The sequence below is a fragment of the Neomonachus schauinslandi genome, chromosome 3 (assembly GCF_002201575.2).
Source record: "Neomonachus schauinslandi chromosome 3, ASM220157v2, whole genome shotgun sequence".
Lineage (NCBI taxonomy): Eukaryota > Metazoa > Chordata > Mammalia > Carnivora > Phocidae > Neomonachus > Neomonachus schauinslandi.
The window spans coordinates 43,647,540-43,660,038 of record NC_058405.1 but is presented as its reverse complement, the minus strand read 5'-3'; the positions used below and the strand labels follow the sequence as shown (position 1 = coordinate 43,660,038).

Here is a 12,499-nt window from a genome sequence, read left to right as displayed (position 1 = left end):
TTCAAATTAGCCAATCCGGACATAGCCCTGGAAACCAAACTAACCCCATCCTGCTTGCCAAACACAATCTGCCCCCTGCAGCTCTAGGTTGCTGTTAGCCTGTTGCTGCTACAACCACGTTTGTGCCCTCCTGGCGGTCTTCTCATTTGCTGAGGTATAAATAACAGAGAACTCTGTATTTCATGTATCCACAGTGTCAATGTGTTGTGTGTCTCATCATGAAAAAAATATTTAAATCTTATTAAGCATTCTAATTTTTTTATTAATGAGTAGAATTACATTATATGGTCATACCACAATTTGTTTATCCATTCCTCTTTTGACAATCTTTTTAGTTTTCTTTTTCTAGGTTGGAGTAAAAACAAACAAATACATAAAATAAATAAAGCAATAATCGTATAGACATATACAATTCATATATACAATTTCATTCTCGGTTTTATGCTTAGAAGTGGAATGACTAAGTCATATGACAGATATATTTTTAACTTTTGAGAAATTACCAACATGTTCAACAATTGGTTTTACAATTTTATATCTGGACAAGCAGTGCATTAAGAGTCAGTTATTCCACATTCTTGGCAACACTTGACATTTTTTACATTCTAATAGACTTGTAGTGTTTTCTCATTGAGATTTTAATTTGCTTTTCCCTAACGACTAATGATATTGAACATATTTTTATGTGCTTCTTTGTCATCTACATATTTTCTTCAGTGAATTATCTGTTCACTTTTAAAACTTTTTTTTACTGAGCCTTTGTTTTACTTCTTAAAGGATATTTAAAACTTAAGTTTTAAGTTGCCTTTATGTATTGTGGATATAAGCCTTTTATCAGAAATGTAATTTGCAAATATAGTTTGCAGCTGATGTTTTCAACCATTTAACATTGTCTTTAAAGGAAACATAGTTCTTAATTTTGATCAAGTCAATTTTTTTCATTTTTTAAATGGATGTTTTATTTATTTGGGATCTAAGAAATATTTCCTTACCTTAAAGTCACAAATATTATTTTCTACCTATATATTTTAGAGATTTTAGAGGTCTAAATTTAAATATAGATCGATAATACATTTTGAGTTACTTTTTGTTTCAAAGTATGGGTTATGATATATTTTTTGCAATTGATATTGGATTTTATTTGCATATGGATATTTAATTTTCCAGTATTATGTGTTGAAAATGTTATTGTTTCTTCAATGAATTCACTATGCCTCACTGTCAAAAATCAACTGATTATAAATATGGAAATGAATTTGTCTACTCTGAATCCTTCCATTTCCATGTGAATTTTGGAAAAAGCTTGCCAAATTTAATTTTAAAAAAAGCCTACGGGCGCCTGGGTGGCTCAGTTGGTTAAGCGACTGCCTTCGCCTCGGGTCATGATCCTGGAGTCCCGGGATCGAGTCCCGCATCGGGCTCCCTGCTCGGCGAGGAGCCTGCTTCTCCCTCTGACCCTCCCCCCTCTCATGTACTCTCTCTCATTCTCGCTCTCTCAAATGAATAAATAAATCTTTAAAAAAAAGAAAGCCTACAAGATTTTGGTTGGCATTGAATTGAGTCTGGATCACTTAGGGGAGAACTAACATGTTAACAATATAGTTGTCTTCTAATACATGAACATAGTGTACCTCTCTATTTATTTAGATCTTCATTATTTTTCCCAGCAATGTTCATAATTTTCAGTGTATAGGTCTTGCACATATTTGGCAGATTTATTTCTTAGTATTTTGTATTTTCTGCTATTATTTTCATCTCAGCTTATGATCTCAGGGTCATGAGACTAAACCCCCTCTTTGGGCATGGAGCCTGGTTAAGATTCTCTCTCTCCCTCTTACTCTCTCCCTCCCTGCTCACATTCTCTCTCTCTCTCAAAATAAATAAATAAAAATAAATAAATAAATAAAACAGAAATTAAAGGTTTTATTTTGTCTTCATTTATTCCTTCTTTGATGTTCTTCCTTACTTTATGTAGATCAAAGTTTCTGACCAATATTATTTTCCTTCTCTCTAAAGAAGTCAGTCTTTGCAGATGACATGATACTCTATATGGAAAAATCAAGGACTCCACCCCAAATTTCTAGAACTCATACAGGAATTCAGCAAAGTGGCAGGATATAAAATCAATGCACAGAAATCAGTTGCATTTCTATACACTAACCATGAGACAGAAGAAAGAGAAATTAAGGACTCAATCCCATTTACAATTGCACTCAAAAACATAAGATACCTAAGAATAAACTGAAGCAAAGAGGCAAAGGATCTATATTCGGAAAACTATAGAACACTCATGAAAGAAATTGAGACAGACACAAAGAAATGGAAAAAACTCCATGCTCATGGATTGGAAGAACAAATATTGTTAAAATGTCTATGCTACCTAGAGCAATCTACACATTCAATGCAATCCCTATTAAAATACCACCGACTTTTTCCACAGAGCTGGAACAAATAATCCTAAAATTTGTATGGAACCAGAAAATGCCCCAAATAGCCAAAGGAATGCTGAAAAAGAAAACCAAAGCCGGCGGCATCACAATTCTGGACTTTAAGCTCTATTACAAAGCTGTCATCATCAAGACAGTATGGTACTGGCACAAAAACAGACACGTAGATCAATGGAGCAAAATAGAGAACCCAGAAATGGACCCTCAACTCTATGGTCAACTAATCTTTGACAAAGCAGGAAAGAATGTCCAATGGGAAAAAGACAGTCTCTTCAACAAATGGTGTTGGGAAAATTGGACAGCCACATGCAGAAAAATGAAACTGGACCATTTCCTTACACCATACACAAAAATAGACTCAAAATGGATGAAAGACCTAAATGTGAGACAAGAATCCATCAAAATCCTAAAGGAGAACACAGGCAGCAACCCTTCGACCTAGGCCACAGCAGCTTCTTGCTGGACACATCTCCAAAGTCAAGGAAAACAAGGGCAAAAATGAACTAATGGGACTTCATCAAGATAAAAAGCTTTTGCAAAGCAAAAGAAACAGTCAACAACACCAAAAGACAACCAACAGAATGGGAGAAGATATTTGCAAATGACATATCAGATAAAGGGCTAGTATCCAAAATCTATAAAGAACTTATCAAACTCAACACCCAAAGAACAAATAATCCAGTCAAGAAATGGGCAGAAGACATGAACAGATATTTTTCCAAAGAAGACATCCAAATGGCCAACAGACACATGAAAAAATGCTCCACATCACTCGGCATCAGGGAAATCCAAATCAAAACCTCAGTGAGACACCACCTCACACCAGTCAGAATGGCTAAAATTAACAAGTCAGGAAACGACAGATGTTGGCGAGGATGTGGAGAAAGGGGAACCCTCCTACACTGTTGGTGGGAATGCAAGCTGGTGCAGCCACTCTGGAAAACAGTATGGAGGTTCCTCAAAAAGTTGAAAATAGAGCTACCTTACAACCCAGCAGCCACACTACTGGGTATTTACCCCAGAAATACAAACGTAGTGATCTGAAGGGGCACATGCACCCCAATGTTTATAGCAGCAATGTCCACAATAGCCAAACTATGGAAAGAGCCCAGATGTCCATCAACAGATGAATGGATAAAGAAGATGTGATATATATATGCAATGGAATATTACTCAGCCATCAAAAAAATGATATCTTGCCATTTTCAATGAGGTGGACTGAACTAGAGGGTATTATGCAAAGCGAAATAAGTCAATCAGAGAAAGACAATTATCATATATCTCACTGATGTGGAATTTAAGAAAAAAACAGGATCATAGGGGGATAGAGGAAAAAAGACAAAACCAGAGAGGAAGACAAACCATAAGAGACTCTTAATCATAGGAAACAAACTGAGGGTTGCTGGAGGGTGGGGGCTGGCGGCTGGGGTAACTGGGTGATGGGCATTAAGGAGATCACATGATAATGAACACGGGGTATTATATAAGACTGATGAATCACAAACTTGTACTTCTGAAACCAATAATATATGTTAATTAAGTTAATTTAAATTAAAAAAATAAAATAAATTAAAAAATAAAGATGTTCTTTTAATATTTCTTTTTTTTTTTGACAGTTGAGAAATGTATGTTTATTCTGATCCCATTGTACAACTAATCTAGGACAAATTACTAAATAAATAAATTTTACATTATTTCTTCAGGACTGGGGTTTTTCGATGACTTCAAATTTGAAGGCCGGGAATATATTCTTGTCTGCTTTACCATACATTTGCTTAAACTCAAAAAGTTCCCTCTCTAGGTCTTGCGGTACTCTGGGCCGGGATCAATGGGTTCTCCAGATGCCTGTCGCTTAGTTCTGTATTCTCTAATCTTGTCCACAAAGAGTTTCTGTACAGGATCAAGTTCCTTATTAAATGCCACCGCTGTAACACCAATGTTCCTCCTCAAATGAACTGAGACTGCAGACCGAATGAGAGAGGAGAACCTGAAGAGCCTCTGAAGAATCAGGGTGATTCTCTTACGGACAGGAAATGTCTTGGAGGCAGTCTGCCTCTTTTAATATTTCTTGCAAGACCATTCTCTTGGCAAAAAATTCCCCCAGTTTTTGTTTTTCTGAGGAAGTATCTATTTCTTGTTCACTTTTGAAGGTTAATTTCCAAGGTACAGAATTTTAAGTTGGTGATTTTTTTCCTCTCAACACTTTCTTTTTTTTTTTAGAAAGCACAAGCGAGTGAGTGGGGGAGGAGCAGAGGGTGAGAGAGAATCTTAAGCCGACTCTGCAATGAGTGCGGAGCGCCACCTGGGCTGGATCCCACCCCCCTGAGATCAGGACCTGAGCCAAAATCAAGAGTCAGATGCTTAACGGAGTGAGCCACCCAGGTGTCCTCTCGACACTTTAAATATTTCACTCCAAGCTCTCCTTGCTCACATGGTTACTGAAAAGAAGTTGGACGTGACTCTTATCTTTGTTTCTCTATAGGTAAGGTGGAGTTATTCATTTATCTATTTATTTATTTATTTCTATTTTATATTTTTAATTTTTTATCCCCTCTGGCCTCTTTCAGGATTTTATCTTTGATTTTCTGTATTTTGAAAATGATGGGCCTGGGCATAGCGTGTGTGTTGTGTTTTTCCACCATTATCCTCCTTGACATTCTAGTTTCTTGGATTTGCAGTTTGGTAGCTGACATTAATTTTGGGGAAATTGATCACCATTATTGTTTCAAATATTTTTTCTGTTCCTTTCTCTTTTCCTTCTGGTATTCTCATTACACGTGTGTTATACCTTTTGTTGTTTTCCCACAGTCCTTGGATATTCTGTTTTTCTCAATCTTTGTTCTTGTTGCTTCAAAGTTTTCAAATGCTTTTCCTCTAGCTTAGAGATTTTCCTCAGCTGTATCCTGTCTACTAATAAGCCCATTAAAAAGTATTCATTTCTGTTATAGTGTTTTTTATCTTTAGTATTTCTTTTGTTTTTTTTCTGACGTTTCTATATCTATGCTTACATTGCCTTCTGTTATTGCCTGCTATTTTATACTTTAGAGCCCTTAGCATATTAGTCATGAATTGTTTTAAAGTTCTAGTCTGATAAATTCCAACATCTCTCTCATGTTTGGTTCTGATGCTTGCTTTGTCTCTTCAGATGGTCTTCTTCTTCTTCTTCTTTTTTTTTTTTGCTTTTTACTGTGTGTGGATATGATGTACTAGGTAAAAAGAAATGCTGTTAATAGGTCTTTAATAACCTGGTGGCCAGGTGTGGGGGGTGAAGAAATGTTCCATAGTTCTGTGATTAGGTCTTAGGGTTTTAGTGAGCCTATGTTTCTGGACTGGGAACAACTGTTTCTTAGTTTTGTTGTGTTTTATCTCCTCTTAGGTGGGATAGGGCAACTAAAGTGGGCTGGAGTTGGGTTTTCCCTTCCCCCAAAGCGGTTAGTCTCTGATAATACCCCAGCAGGTCAGGCTTTGGTGAACTAGTTTCCCCCGAGGGCAGGCCTTGTTAAGAACAGAATGTTCTGGTGTATTTCAAAATAGTTCCTTTCCCCAACCCCCTCCCTGAAGTTGGAGGGGATTTTTTCCTCCTCTATTTAATTGGGAAACCTGGTGGATCTCCAGAGGGCAAATCTCACAATATTGTGATTTGTCACTGGATCCCCCTCGAGCTTTGAACTGTCAAACTTGTCCACACTGAGCCTTCAGCAATTAATCAATTACAGTTCGGGTTTTCTGAGCGTGGGACCCCGTCCTGAGGCAGTTTCCCCTCTGAGTCTCTGCTCCGGTAAGGCATGATTACGTGGTTCCTTCTGTCTCTCCAATCTTGGGGGCAGTGGTTTGCCTTGTGTCCTTCTCTGTCTTACAGATCCAAGAATTGTTGATTGTTCCGTGTGTTCAGCTTTTTACTTGTGGTTAGGAATTCCTGAGTGGCAACTTCCAAACTCCTTAGACTGCAGAACTGGAAACCTGAGATCCCAGTGTTCCATACTTATGAAAAGACATGATTTTAATTTTTATTTATTTTTAAAAGTTTTTATTTGAGAGAGAGAGAACGAGTGGAAGGATGGCTAGAGGGAATAGCAGGCTCCCTGATGAGCAGAGAACCTGACATGAACCGAGCCAAAGGCAGATGCTTAACTGACTGAGCCACCCAGGAGCTCAAAAAAGACATGATTTTTAAAAGCACCACTAAAAAAATTTTTTTGGCATACGGAGAAATGATTATATGTATTTTAATTTAATTGTTGACCTCAAAAATTTACTTAATTCTAATAGTTCATCTGCATGTTATTTTGGACTCTATATGCAATTTATGTCATCTTCGTAGGAGGATATTTTAATTTTTTCTTTTTAACATTTATATTTTTAGTTACTTAATTCCCTCACTTCTACTCTTTTACTTTTTTCTCCTGCATAATTCTTAGTAGAAAAAATAGTGGCAAGTATCTTTGTCACATTTTGATTTCAAAGTATAGATCAATTTTCCATATTTATTCATTACATTTATTAGGTAAAGACTTCTTAAATTCTGCTTTTACTTTTCTATATTTTTATGTCAAAAATAGATTTACTAATTATATTGAAATAATTACATATTTTTGTCCTACTTTAAGGATGTGAAACAGTAAATAGATTTTTAAATGTTATATTAATCTTGCATTCCTGGAATATATCCAATTTAGACTTTTAAAATTATATTTTTACATTTGTTTGGTTATTTCTGCAAATAAGTTTTTATTTATTTATTTTTATTTTTATTTTATTTTTTTAAGATTTTATTTATTTATTTGAGACAGAGAGCATGAGAGGGAGGAGGGTCAGAGGGAGAAGCAGACTCCCTGCCGAGCAGGGAGCCCGATGCGGGACTCGATCCCGGGACTCCAGGATCATGACCTGAGCCGAAGGCAGTCGCTTAACCAACTGAGCCACCCAGGCGCCCTCTGCAAATAAGTTTTTAAACAAGTTTGCATCAATGAAAGAGCTATAGTCACTTGTAATTTTCCTTTTAATTTCCTTTTATTTTCAGATTTTGCTATTGAGGTTATTCTGGATTTTTACATCTTTTGTATTGAGTTTGTTTGTGTAATATATTCCCTCAGATGTTTGGAAGAACTCTTGAAAACTATGATCTGACATTTCTTGTTAGACGTTTTTAAATTACAGATAGATTTTCTTACGGTTTTACAGATTTTGTATTGCTTTTTATGTCAGTATTACATGATGTGGTTTTCCACGGATTTGTATAATATGCTTAAGTTTCAAGTTAAGCATGGAATGGTGTTTAAAATACACTCTATGAATTTATTATACCTGCAGGTTGTGTAGTGAGTGTCCTTTTCATTCCGGTTGCTGGTTATTGTATCTTCTCACTTCTGTCTTCCATCAGTCTGCTCAAAGTCTTTTTCGAAGAAACTACTTTTGGCTTTTTATTTTCTCAATTATGTATTTGTTTCTCTTTCATTTATATCTGCTCTTTGCTTTGTCCTTTCTTCTTCCAGTTAAATATGCATTTGCTATTCTTTTAATTGTTCATTGAGATGGAATCTTAGCTCATTGACTTAGAGCCTTTCTATCCATATATGGTGATGGATTTTCTTCTCAGCAAGTTCTACATGTGAAGAAGTTTCTGTTTGTTAATTTCTACAGTTTTAAAATATGTCTTATTGGGGAATAATTTACATGCAGTAAAATTAATTATAAGTATACTGTTTGAGGGTTCTTAAACAATGAATACAGTCATGTAACGACAGCACCAAAAACTCAGAATATTTCCACTTTCTAAAAAAAGTCCCCTCGTTCCTTTTCTTTTCTTTTTTTTTTTTTTAAAGATTTTATTTATTTGCGAGAGAGAGAATGAGAGACAGAGAGCATGAGAGGGAGGAGGGTCAGAGGGAGAAGCAGACTCCCTGCCGAGCAGGGAGCCCGATGCCGGACTCGATCCCAGGACTCCAGGATCATGACCTGAGCCGAAGGCAGTCGCTTAACCAACTGAGCCACCCACGCGCCCCTTCGTTCCTTTTCTAGACACTCCCTTTTTGTTTCCTCTGTTTTGACAACCATTTATCTTTTTTCTACTGCTGTAGATTTGTTCTTTGAGAATTTTATATATGTGGAATCCTCATGCAGTGCGTAGTCTTCTTTATCTAGATTGTTTCCCTTAGCATAAGTTTCCTGAAAATCAGTCATTGGGTATAGTTTTCAGGTGTGTAAGTAGTACATTCCTTTTATTTTTATTTTTTATTTTTAAATATTTTATTTATTTGAGAGAGAGAGAGCCAGAGAGAGAGAGAGAGTGATTGGGGGACTGACCGGGGAGTGGCAGAGGGAGAGGGAGAAGCAGACTCCTTGCTGAGCAGGGAGCCTGACCTGGGGCTCAGTCCCACGACCCTGAGATCATGACCCCAGCCGAAGGCAGAGGGCTAACCAACTGTGCCACCCAGGCGCCCCTAGAGTACAAATCTTTGCGTGAGCATAGGTTTTCACATCTTTCTGGTAAATATATAAGATGTGACTTGCTGAGTTCTATAGTGAATATATTTTTTTAGCTTTCAGAGATACTGATAAGCTGCTTCTTAAACTGGTTGTGATGCTTTGCATTCAATTATCAATATAAGAGAATTCCAGTGGTTCTGCAACTTCTCCAACACTTGATTTTATCTCTGCTTCTAATTTTAGCTCTTCTAGTGGATATATATAGTCACATCTCATGGTCATTTTAATTTGAATTTCCCTGAGGACCAGTGGTATTGAGCATATTTTTGTGTGTTTAGTTGCTATTTATATATCTTTACTGGTGAAGTATCTGTTCAAAACTTCTGATTTATTCTGGATAGTTTGCCCTATTATTGAGTTGTAATGCTTCTTTATATATTCTAAATATGAGTGTATTACTGAATTATATGTTTTGTAAATACTTTCTTCCTTTCATGTATGTGCACATGAGTGGGGGGACGCATTGCTTGGCCTTGTGAAGAGCACATTTTTTATTTTGAACAAATACATTTATCATCTTTTTCTGTCATGCTTTCTGAGACCTATTTAATAGATCATTGACTTATCCAAATGTACAAAGGGTTTTTTTTTCATATTTTTCCTTGATGTTTGATAGTCTTACTCATATCTTTAGGTCTTTGATCTAGTACATCTTATTTTGTGTGTATGATTTGAGATGTATCTAATTTTGTTTTTGTTTTATTTACATATGGACAAACAGTTGTTTCTGCACAATTTGCTGAAAACAGTATCATTTCTACAATGAATTACCTTGCCAAATTTGTCAAAAATTAATTCCACATCTGTGTGTGTCTATTACTGGGCTCTCTATTCTATACTCTACAGATGTATATGTCCACCTTTATACCAAAATTACACTCTGATTTTAGTTGCTTTATAATAAAGTCTTAAAATCATGTGGTATTAGGCCTCTTTTGTTTCCTTTTTATTAGTAATTACACTTCTTTGATGCTTTTGGTCCAATGTATAAAAACCATTTTTTTTGTTGTTTTTTTTATATACTTGGTCCAGTTTCCTCATTGTTTAGAGGGTAGGTAAGTTCTCATAAAAGTTCATCATGACTGGCTGGAAGCAGAAGTCAACCACAAATTTTTTACATAGTATTTTAAATTTTATTTGTTTCAATTACGATTTTTTTTCAAGAATCATTTACAGCTCAATCTCTAAATATAAAGTGGTTTGCCTAGAGCTTTTCATTACTGATTATAGCTTAATTCCCTTTTGGTCAGAAAACACAATCAATATGTTACATTTTAAAACATGGTGAGATTGTTTTCTGGCTCAAAATATGATCAGTTCTGTTAAATATCCTATTTGCACTTGGAAATAACGTGTATTCACACTTGTTGGGTGCCGTCTACTATTAATGGGCATTAGATCATTTTTTTTACATTCTGTTTTTCAAATCTTTTATATCCTATAGATTTTTCCTTTCGGTTATTGAGCAATACCTGTAAAATTCTTTCAACACATAATGTATGATACTTTATTATGCTATGATATCTCTTATGCTTTTTGTCTTAAAAGCTACTTTTTCTATGATAACAGATTTTTACAAATTTTCATTGGGTAGTGTTTGCATGGTGTATCTTTATCATCACTTTACTTTCTACTTTATAAATTTTTTAAGTGTGACTTTTATAAGCTGTATAAACCATACTTATAATACTTGTATTTTAATTTGATTATTAGCACATTTAACAGTTAATTTTCTTTCCTCACTTTATTAATTTACCTTTGTATTGTCTGATGTTGCCACTGTTTCTGTTAAAAAGTTGGTACTCATTTTGTCACTTTTGAAAATCTGCTCTGTACTCTTAAGGTTTTTCTTTATCTTTAACTTCAGGAGTTTAATTATGATGTGTGTAGACCAAATGTTTATTATTCTGTGCTGGAATTTTAAGTGTTTAATTTCCTTGAACATATTAAGTATAGTTATTTTAAATTTAGGATTTGAGAATTTGAGTATCTAGATCCCTTGGGAGAGTGTTTTTACCATCTCTTGTATCAACAGGCTAATTCATACTGACTTTTCTTCATGTGTGCTCCATTATCTGTTTTTATTGGGTGGTAGTATTACACATATAAAGTTGTAGGAATAGCCTAAAGTCTGCATGAGATTATTTCCTTTAGAGAGGATAGCTATTTCCTTCTGCCAGTTGGCTAGTGGCATTAGCAATCCCATTTCTTCTCAATTTAATTTTGGGAAGTGAAATGCTAAAACTCTGGGCTTTAGTCCCTTTGAGAAATTATATATATTGGTTCACCCCCGTCTGTCTTTGCTTTAGGGTGTCCAACCTAAAATATGGGTGGTTTTTCCAGCCCTCCCCTTGTCAGGTTCTGGTTACCAGGTTTGTCCCCCTGTCACGAGGCTTTCAGAATCATTGCTTAGCTTCTTAGTGTCTCATTTACCTCCTTCTAAACTCCTTGGCAAGTTAGGGAAAAATGACCTCAAATGCTCAGTTTAGCTCTTTGGGTTTTCTTCTTTTCCTGGATATTGTTACAGTTTTTATTTCCTTGTTGTCTCTCAAATGTTTGCAATCAGACTTAGGAGAAAGTATTTTCTAAGATTTTTTAGTCACTTCAAACTTTCTAATCCACCATTACAATAATTCTCCCACCATTTTTTTAAGTATTTCTTTAATTGAAAGCCCCAGATTTATATAGTCAGGTTGATGACCTGTATTGTATCATTCAAGAGTTCCCAAAGTGAAAAGAAGGATACACAAGTGAGTAGAAAATATCAGGGAAAAGAATAAAGATAAATGTGCAAAAACAGTGCAGTAAACCCATTAATAAGGAATTCTGGGGGGAAAGCTATACAAAGAAGGAGGAGAATATGGAAGATAGTTGTGTGATGACCAGAGGTGAAATGGCCATTGAAGAAATTGTCATATTTTTAAAAAATGTAAACAAAGTAAATTCCAAATTGGGCAAGGATAAATTATTAAGTTCCTGAGAATCAGTTTAAAAATCTTTTTCCTTATTACACAGTATTTTCTTTAAGATTTTATATGAATGTTTACCATTTTTGTTGGGATATCATTTCCCATGTGCATTTCCCATAAATTAATGCAACTACATTAATTCATGGTACATTAATATAATAAATGATTAAAGATAAATGGGACAGTACCTTTCTGTTCAATATGTCTTATTACTTTTAAATTAAAGCCTTTCCAATTAATTGAACAGTACTGAGAAATGTAGCATTTTAAATTCTCATCTGTTCTTTTCCCATATTTTTGTGTTTGCCGGATGTACTTATTAACCCGTTCACCAATATTTATTGTGCACATGATGTTGCAGGAATTGTTCTAGAGTCTGGAGACAGAACACTAGAAGAGACCAATTTATTTATTTCCTGTCCCAGTAAAGATTAGAGTATAAAGGATAGCAATAACCATGTATTGAGGAATTACTTTATGCCAAATAATCCATATGAGTTATCATTTAATTCTCAGAATTTCTCTGAAACATTATTATTATGCTTGTTTCTGACAGGAAGAAATTTAAAATTCTTGAAAAAATTTTTTAAGTCTTCA

At 35.1% G+C, this 12,499-nt stretch overlaps 1 pseudogene; it reads right to left on the bottom strand.

The window, feature by feature from the left end:
* Positions 1 to 4,146: 4,146 nt before the first annotated feature.
* Positions 4,147 to 6,234, bottom strand: LOC110587647 (annotated as a pseudogene).
* Positions 6,235 to 12,499: the final 6,265 nt, after the last annotated feature.